Consider the following 9,466-nt stretch of genomic DNA (forward strand, 5'->3'; position numbering starts at 1 on the left):
AGAGAGACACACAGAGAGACATAGAGAGAGGCACACACAGAGAGACACACAGAGAAAGAGACACACACACACACACACACACACACACACAGAGAGAGAGAGAGAGAGAGAGAGAGAGAGAGAGAGAGAGAGAGAGAGAGAGCGCAAGTAAACACTAAAAAAAGCAATAAAACAAATGCTACACAACAAGAAAATTAACAGGGAGCCCGGTGATTCGCATCTGTAATTCTATCTGCTAGGGAGGCTGAGACAGGAGTTTATAAGTTCAAACCTGGGAAATATAGTGAGATCCTGATGTAAAATAAAATTTAACAAAAGGAGATCACTTGGTAGAGTGCTTTCCTAGCATGTGCAGGACCTTGGGTTTGGTCCCCAGCTCCACCCCTCCACATACAAGCGGACATTACCTACCCCAAGAGAGAGAAGTTTCTGGCCATTTTCCAATTCTTCACCCCCCCCCATCTTCCCTTCAAGAAGTCTTCTTACCACATTTCTTGACTGGACTGTGACAGGAACTTTGGAGAGCCCCCTTCTCTGGGTGCTCGGCTTCAGCCACCACTGGCCATTGCGTTTCAGAGTAGAGAAGTCATCTGTGCACTGACCCTCAGCCTCGGCTTGCTGTCTCCTAAGGACAGGCTCGGGGCTCCTTCACGCTCTAGTCTTCAGCTGACTGGCTGCCATTTTGGCCTCTACCAGGGGCCATCAGAAATGATTGGCGGTGAGAGGGACTAAGAGGTCTTGATGTAAGACCATGTCCTAGTGACAGCTCTTTTAATTAGGTAACCCGCTTGAGCGATGTCAACTAGGTCTAATTATTAATAGCACCCCCTTCACACTCAGAATTGCCCCACTTACATGACAAACTATATAAGCATCCAACTTAAAAGAAAGGGTTACCTCCTCCTTTGTGGAGGCATGGATGGCACGGCAGGAGGACGTCGATCTAGACCCAGGGTCAGTTTTTACTTTCCTGTCACTGTGTAAAGGGATGGAGAAAGTCCGCTTTTCAGCCTGGCTTGGATCAGCTTATCTTAGGTGTTGTGGTGACAAGAAGAAAAGGCACCTTGAAGCCAGCCTGTCATTCCTTCCTCTCTGCTTCTACAGCAGACAGTTTCACAGGCCCCTGTCTTTAGATTCTCTGTAAAACAATCAGTGAACAACTCCTATAAAACACCAACGTCCGTCTGTCAAGACATCTCTGACTCACCTATCAAATGCTGACTTGGCACTCTTAGCTCAATCTCTTGGCCATCACATCACAAGGAATTCCAGTTCCTGACTCTGGCACAGAGGGGTCCTTCCTCTCTCACCCTCTACACCTCAGCCAATCGCTGCGCTGCACCCTCTCACGTCCAGCTGTATAGAAAGAACTCTTGGCTGCAAAGCATAGGACTTAACCCTAAATAGCTTGAACCCCAGAGGGAATGCTTTGGCTTGTGGAACCAAAAAAGCCTGTGAATGTGTAAGCCTCAGCCACAATCCAACAACATCATAAAGATTTTCTTGGGTCTTTCTCTCTCTCCCTTTGCTCAGCTTTGCTTCTTCTTCTTCTTTTTTTTTTTTAAAATCATTTTGTCCCTTGTATTGCACTGCAACTGGTACATCCTGGTCACATTAAAATGGTAATGTGCAATGTCTCTCTCTCCCTCTAAACTGCAAGGACTTGCAGGTTCTTTCTTTCTTTTTTGAAGATTTATTTATTATTTATACAGTATTCTGCCTACATGTGTGCCTGCACACCAGAAATCATTACAGATAGTTATGAGCCACTATGTGGTTGCTGGGAATTGAACTCAGGACCTTTGGAAGAACAGCCAGTGCTCTGAGCAATTCAGTGAAGGGGAGATGATTACTTACTAGGTTAAGAAAAACAATAGTTGTCTCCTTTATACTTGCAAGCTTCTGAAACATCTGTTCCCTGGCTCCTTTACCCTTGGACATTCTCTGTGCAATGGCTGGACTATGGATGGCTGCGCTGGACAACCTTCAAGACCATCCTTTAAAGGAGACGTCCATGCCTCTGATCTCAGGCTATTTCTAGTCTAGATGCCGGGGCCAGTAAGACAGCTGCCTTTGGGAAGCCTCAGGGCACAGTGGTGGTCAAGGTTCAACATTAGCCATGTCCTTGTGACTGTCATCACCAGGTTGTCAGAAAATAAACGTATAACAAAGCGCCCTCTGAATGGGTCACATTCAGATTCTCTGGCCACCCAAAGATCCACATCTCAGAGAAGTGGGGTTTTACTAAGCTTAAGGAAGGTCACTTGATAATACAGGGCTGACAGTGGCTTGTCCCCAATGACAACAGGATCAAATATATCTCCAGTTGTCGTCCGGTGAGCAAGTGGCAGGCCCTGCATTGGTGAAGGCATCTATAGCAACCCTGTCTTTAACAACCCTCGACACCAGTAAATCCTATTTCCTGTTTACCTAAAGTAACAATAACAAAGAATCATATTAATACAAAGCACAAGAGCTATTTATCTAAAAACGCGATTGGCCAATCATTCTACACCCCTCTTTGAAAGGCAAGGATGGGAGTGTATTATACTTCAAGATGATGAGGCAACAAAATGAGCAGGGCCTGGGAACACACAGTTGGTTCTCCCAGCCTCTCCGGAGGCTGAGGCAGGAGAAACAAAAAACGTTCAAGGCCATCCTGGCCACAGCCTTGAACCAAGAGGGAAAAAAGAGTGTGTGGGCTGTAACTCAGTTACAGAGTACTTGCCTAGTATTCAAAGAGGCTCCCTTTTTCAATGTCCAGAACCAAAAATAAAAATAAAAGGCAGAGGTAGGTAAAGTATTTGTTTAAAGATAGTTAAACTAAGAATCCCCGTTGCTGCACAGTTTTAAAATCTATCCTTTTGTCAGAGAAAGCCTGTTTTCTAGCACCAGCGATGTGTGAGTCTCTCCTTTCCCCCACTTATTATTATCTCCCCCCTGGGGACGTGAAGGGCCCTGGGGGGAGTGTGACCAGGGAGAAAGGGACGCCACTTCTGTCTGGTCTCAGACTCTGTGAGTCTCAGTGGGAATGTGCCCTTTATTAATTTCAGTGTCAACATCGCCGGTCAGGCTACAGTGCAGGAATTTGTTAGTCCAACAAGTATTTGTTGAGTGCTAATCCCTCATTCTTTCTCTCGCCCTCTGTCTTTACCATCTGCCTCTGTTTTCCAACCAAAATCCTAATATTCCCCCCAAGGATCTGTGCTTCTTGAAAGCCAAACAAAGAAAACTCTATGACCCACACTCAGCTTTGAGCCCATTAATGCTCATTCACGGGACGGTGCTTCAGGACGGACGTTCACACCTTAGCTGCGCCTCTCACTGTCTGTCTGTTTTCTCTTTCTCATTCCTTGTCCCATCCCTTAGAGCTGTGGCTCTCAACCATCTGGGGTCATGACCATCTGGGGTCAAACAATCCTTTCACAGGGGTTGCCACAAGCCATCAAAACCCACAAATGTTTACATTATGATTTACAACAAAAGCGAAATCACAGTTGTGAGGTAGCAATGAAAATAATTTTATGATTGGGGCTCACCACAACATGGGGAACTGTATTGAAGGGTCTCCTCACTAACAAGCTTGAGAACCATGTCTTAGAAGGACAAAGGGGCTTATGGGAAGACCAGAAGCTTATGAGAACACAAACTCATATATAGAGTTTTCCACATCACTGGACATGGATGCCTGCATAGTGATTGTGTGAACTCTATCTTGTTAGCTGGGCTCTTGAGGGTAACAACATACCTTCAGTTACTCATTAAACAACCCGTGGAAGACCTCAGGAACCCTTGTTACTCTGGAAGCAGAGCTCCACACTTATGGCTAGCATCCCTACCCGCCACCCCAAACACGTGTTCCACGTTCTCCACTGGCCATTGCAGTGAGGTCACTGTTGAAAGTTATAAAGGCATGAGTATATTAACAAACAAACAAACAAACAAACAAGCAAACAAAAATTTGTCAAAGTAATGAATTAACTACATTGGAAGCAAAAGAAGAGCAAGGGAGAAGGGGCAGATTAGATAAGGGGTGATGGAGGTAACGGTTCAATCCAGCATCACTAACAACAGTAAGAGACATCGAAAAGAGGAGTTAGAGGAAGGGGAGCAGATAGCTTCAGCGGAGGCGGAGTAGACAGTGCTCTGTGCCACCAGCAAGCCTCCTGCCCTCTCAGACCCAGCCCTACCAGGCTATGTGGTTTGACAAACACCTTTGAGTTCTTTCTAGAGGAAGTGGGGGTGGGGGGTGGGGAGAGGCCGTTTGCTGGAATGTTCCAAGGCTACAAATGTGAAGGGGCAGCACTTTGTGCAAGTAATTTGGATGGACAGACCAACAGGGGCTTCTGGAAGGTAAAGAATTGTATGCACTTGCTCTTCATCACCTTGAATCACAACAGCCGTCCAATCCGCGTGCCGCTGTGCCTGAAAGAGTGATTACAACATTCCAGAAGACTCTCTGTTCGGAGACGTAGACTGAAGTCCTCACATGTGCAGATGCAAAATGTGAGACAAATGGAACTGACAGGTAAGTGTGACCTTCTGATGGCGTACTCATGCATGTATTATATTACCTATGGCCAGGGGCTTGCTAGGTAGCCCCCATTAGCCTCCTGGGTGCTGCTACTACCTGAGGACCATGGCCAGATTAGTTTTCAAGTATTCTAGAGAATCTGAGGACTTGTCTTTTCCTTGGTTGGTCCACCAAAGCCTTCACGGCATCTTTTGGAAAGCACAGGTTTTAGATGTTTAGTTATTATGTTGCCCTGCCTTGACTTTCCCACAGGGATCCTGAGCCCCACAGACTGATGGGAACGGGCGGGGAAGGGGGCGGAGGGGGAGCCTCATAAACCTCATTGAGCCGGAAGTAGAGTTCCCTCGATGGTAGCTAGGGTCCTTACCCACCCACCCACACATTCCATAGAATGCTTCTCTGGGCTGAGGCAGCTGGATCTTAAAGGTGAATGAGGATAAGATAAACAGAAAGTCCAGAATGTTCCTAATACAAGGTCATACCGCTTTCACATATCTAATGCACAAAGTTTGTTTTCTATCTCAATTCAATTACGTTTCTTGAAAAGAAGCCTGGGTAGAGGCCCACAGCGGCGGAAAGGGACGTCACTGGGCTAGATCTGAGCATGATCAGCTCCATATGGTTTTTAGGGACAAAGTGCCAAGATTTTTATTTTTATCTTTTCTTTCTTTCTTTCTTTCTTTCTTTCTTTCTTTCTTTCTTTCTTTCTTTCTTTCTTTCTTTCTTTCTTTCTTTTCAAGATAGGGTTTCTCTGTGTAGTCTTGACTGTCCTGGACTTGATTTGTAGACCAGGCTGTCCTCGAACTCACAGCAATGTGTCTGCCTCTGCCTCCCTGAGTGCTGGGATCAAAGCCGTATGCTCCCCTCCCACCCCCGCTAAGTGCCAAGATCTTAAGGGGTCTGGATTCTAGAAAAGCAGTCAAGTTTTTTGTTTTTGTTTTGCTTTGCAGTTAAGCAGGCCACAGCGGGATCTTAACTGTGTAGAGCAGTGGTTCCCAACCTTCCTGGTGCTGTGACCCTGCATGCTCGTGTTGTGGTGATCGCCAACCATAAAATTATTTTCATTGCTAATTTATAACTGTAATTTTGCTACTGTTATGAATTGTAATGTCTGTGTTTTCTGACGGTCTTAGGAGACCCCAGGAGGCTGCGACCCACATGTTGAGAAACACTGGGGCAGAGAAACAGGCAGGTGAACAATTTGGAAGATCAATAGAGTACTTGCCTAACACGCAGGGGGGCTTTAAGGTAGATTAGCACACAACAGAAGCAAACACAACAAACTCGGCTTGGCACATGCTTGAAGCTGCGGAAGGAGAAATTGCGGTGGGTTGGGCAGGTGAGGTCCAGGTTAGGCTGGGCGTCACTGTGCCCTAGGCTCAACCTCCCCTAATGGAAGACTATCTATTAGAAGATGAAGAGAAAAATAAAATCAACTTAAAGAGAACCCGAAACAAAGTTCATTTCTAAAGAAAAGGCCGCTCTCACAGCGCGCACAGGACAGCGAGAGGGTACGGGCAGCACGCGCCTGCAGGACCGCGGCTCGGCCAGCTTCGCCGGGTGGGTCGGCCATCCATCGGCCACGCGCTGACAGTGTCCAGGGATGGAGTGAGCGCCCCTCCTCCAGTCCTGGGGTCCGAGTAGGGTCCCCGTTGTTGCTGCGGTGGCAGGAAGTCCCCGCGAACTACAAATCGAGGCATGCTGGGAACATTCCCCCGCTCCTCCCAGGAAATGTCCTTTGTCCAGCCCCACAGGAAGCCCCAGCGAGGAGGCAGCGGGCAGCCAGCCCGAGTGCTAGCCCGCGGCCACACCGCCGGCGCACCAGGCAGACGCGCGGACGCCAGGCTCTGGCAGTGCGCTCCGAGCCTCCCGGCGCATCGCAGGTAGGAGCGCTGCTGCGGCTGGGCGCGCCCGCTTTGGGGATGGAGAACTGGGTATCCGAGCTGACCACCTCGGGGCTGGGCTTGTGTGCTGTGGCAGAGCTGCCGATCGAAGCTGTGCTCCGCACACCGGACCGTGGTCTGCCACTATATAGGCTCAGGAACCGTGCACGCTTGGGGAGTCTTTGCATCCCTATAGCCGGGCTGAGCTACCTTTGGGCTCTGTTGCAAGGGGCGGGGAGCAGGAGGCTGAGACTGCTCTGCAAAAGCTAGTCGGACCGTCCCACAGACCACCGAAGGGGGCATCCGAGACCCTGGGAGACGAAGCCCAGGGAGGAGCTTGCAAAGCAAGCAGAAGGTGAAGGGCTTTGTGTGCAGCGGTGCACCGGCGTAGATCCTGCTCCCTTTGCGTGCACAGTCAGCGCCCCCAGCCCCACTGTGAGGAAAGGGGGTGAAGGTGGGGACTTTGCAAGGGGCAGCAGGTTCATCTGGGACCTTGTGAGATGTGTGTCTGTTCTGTGCGCATCCCATCTGTTTGTCCAACTCGGATTACCGTTTGGAGGTTGCGATCAGATTGGGCACAGGGCACAATAAGAACCCGCTGATGGAAGGCTGGGCAACGCAGCGGCTTGTGGCCCAAGAGGGGTCGTTTGTTTGGCTTTGCTAGAATTCCCAGCCACAAATGTCCAGGTTGGCTCATCATGGCTAGGTGATGGACAGGACAGAAGCCTGTAGCCAGAGAGCTTATTGAGGCTCAGGTGGCCTGGGGTGAGGCATATGTTGGCATGAGGTAGGGTGAAGAGGAGCAGTGACACATGGGCCCTGGGTGTACCTTACAGCCAGAGCACACAATAGCAGGCCTTCTAGAATGGGATTTCCTCTGGGATTTCCCATTTTCTTAACAGCCCCCACCCCCACCCCCAGGGAATCAGCTACCCCTCCACATGAGTACGAGGCACAGTTTAATTTGGTAGTGCTGTAATCCTGTCTGTTGAGTCAGGCTCAGTTGACTGTCAGCATTCCCATATGGTGGGTCTCTTCCCAAGAGGCTGCTGGGGCAATTTGGACCAGGCAAGGCTAGCAACTTCGTGGGCTTTGAGAGCTGCTGTGGACAAGTGGGCAAGCTTGAACACAGCTGGGGTGTGACTCCTGTAAGGAAATCACCGGCCTCTTTTGCCTTTCTGCCCTTCCATGTGTATAGAAGTTACCTAAGGCTCACGGGGCAGGGCGGGGTGAGGTGGGGTGGGGTTGGGGAATAGGATGCTCTGGACCCTGGATAAATGGCTTGTCTCGGGAGGAAGGTTTTTCACTGGCATCGCTAGTTCGATCAAACATGTGTACTAAGTTGTATTGAACTAACTGGAGTTGTTCAGGCAGCCAGTGCTAGGAGGAGATGAAGAAAGAGGCTGTGCTTTGGGAAAATGTCTCCAGTTGCACACACCGTGTGTGGTGTGTGTGTGTGTGTGTGTGTGTGTGTTGGGAGGTAGGATCCTTGGGGGGAATGTTGACAGCTTAAGAGCTAAGGACGAGACCTGAGATTGAACCAAGACCATACAGTGAAAGTCAGACTGCCTTCTAGGTCATTCAGGAGATGAACTGAACACAATGGCATTCAAAAACAACTGAGATCAAGGAACCAGTGACAAGAAAGGCAGAAAACTCGGAGGGTGCAGCTAAGTTGAAGAGACCAGGGTGACCTCACTGGAGGCTGCATGTCTGAGGATGATGGATTTGCATAGCATTTCCTTTTCCTCCTGCCAAAAGCTCTTTGAATCTCTCCAGAATTGACTTGTCTGCTTAATTTTTGGTGTCCCAGAAAAGCATAAAAAACTGGCTACAAAGAGGATACAATAAAACAAGCAAAGAGCTTGTCTGCTTCCAAAGGAACAACACAGTAGCCACAGACAGAAACACCCTGTGGGTGCCTCAGTGCCATTGGAGACTTTCTCTTTAAGTCACAGCTCTTCTTTTTTTTTTTCTTCACCTCTTGGCAGGTTTCTGAGTATACCACATGCTATTTAGTGTTAATGTAACTGACAAAGGCTAATGACTTAATTTGGCACTTTGAATTCTGGACATACCCTGTGCCTACCCACTTCTCCATTGTACTTACATTATCAACTGGTCCTTGCAGCAAACAGCTTTCATCTAGAGCTGTGCCACACATTCCGGGGCATCAGTTACTTAGGGGTTACGTGGGGTTACAAACCCCATGCCTGTAGCACGTCCCTGCACAGCGTCTCATTTTTGTCCCTATCCCTAACTCCATCATAGGAACCTTTCGAGAATTCCCAGCGAGTGTTAAGCTTATCCCCGTGGTCTTTGTGTTTGGCGACACCTTTCTCCGTCTGAGAGCCGCTCATCTTGGTCTCCTTTAAATCATATAAACTCCTTGAGGACAATGACTTTTCCTGCCTTCTGCTTTGTAACTAGCAGACGCACAAAGGATGCTTGATTTGCAGTTCGTAAGCAAATGAAAGCAGTGAAAGAATACACACATCTTGTATTCATTTATAGATCAGGTCTTGTATAGCCCAGGCTGGCTTCCAACTCACTGGGTAGCCGAGGATGACTGAACGGCTCCATGTCTCCCTCTCACCCTTCTTTCTTCCATCGTCTTAATGCTGGGGTTAGTGGACACCTTCAGGACACCTTGCTTTATATTGGGGATCCAACCTAGGATGTGGTGCAAGCTTGGCAACTTTAACTGAGCTACATCCCGAGCCCACATACAGATTATTTTATCTCTTAATTGGTTTCTCTAGTAAGGCTTCATAGTCTTTTTTCACAGACTTGTGAGGACTCATTGCACAGGGAAAGTAAAGCCTCTAGTTCATGGCATACTGAAGTCTTCTCTTTATCCTGGTTTAAGAAGCTCTACTTGGACAGGACATTCTCCACAGTTGAGTGGAGAGTGCGGTATGACTTTCACACGAACTCTGGTGCCTCATATTTGACCATGTCCCCTGGAAGGGGAGACCTGGTGGCACTCAGAAAAGGATAGCAGATTACCAAGAAGAGACTTGATATTCTATGAGCATATACAGAGGGA

This window comes from Acomys minous, assembly GCF_964271855.1.
Source record: "Acomys minous genome assembly, chromosome: 14".
Taxonomy (NCBI): Eukaryota; Metazoa; Chordata; class Mammalia; order Rodentia; family Muridae; genus Acomys; species Acomys minous.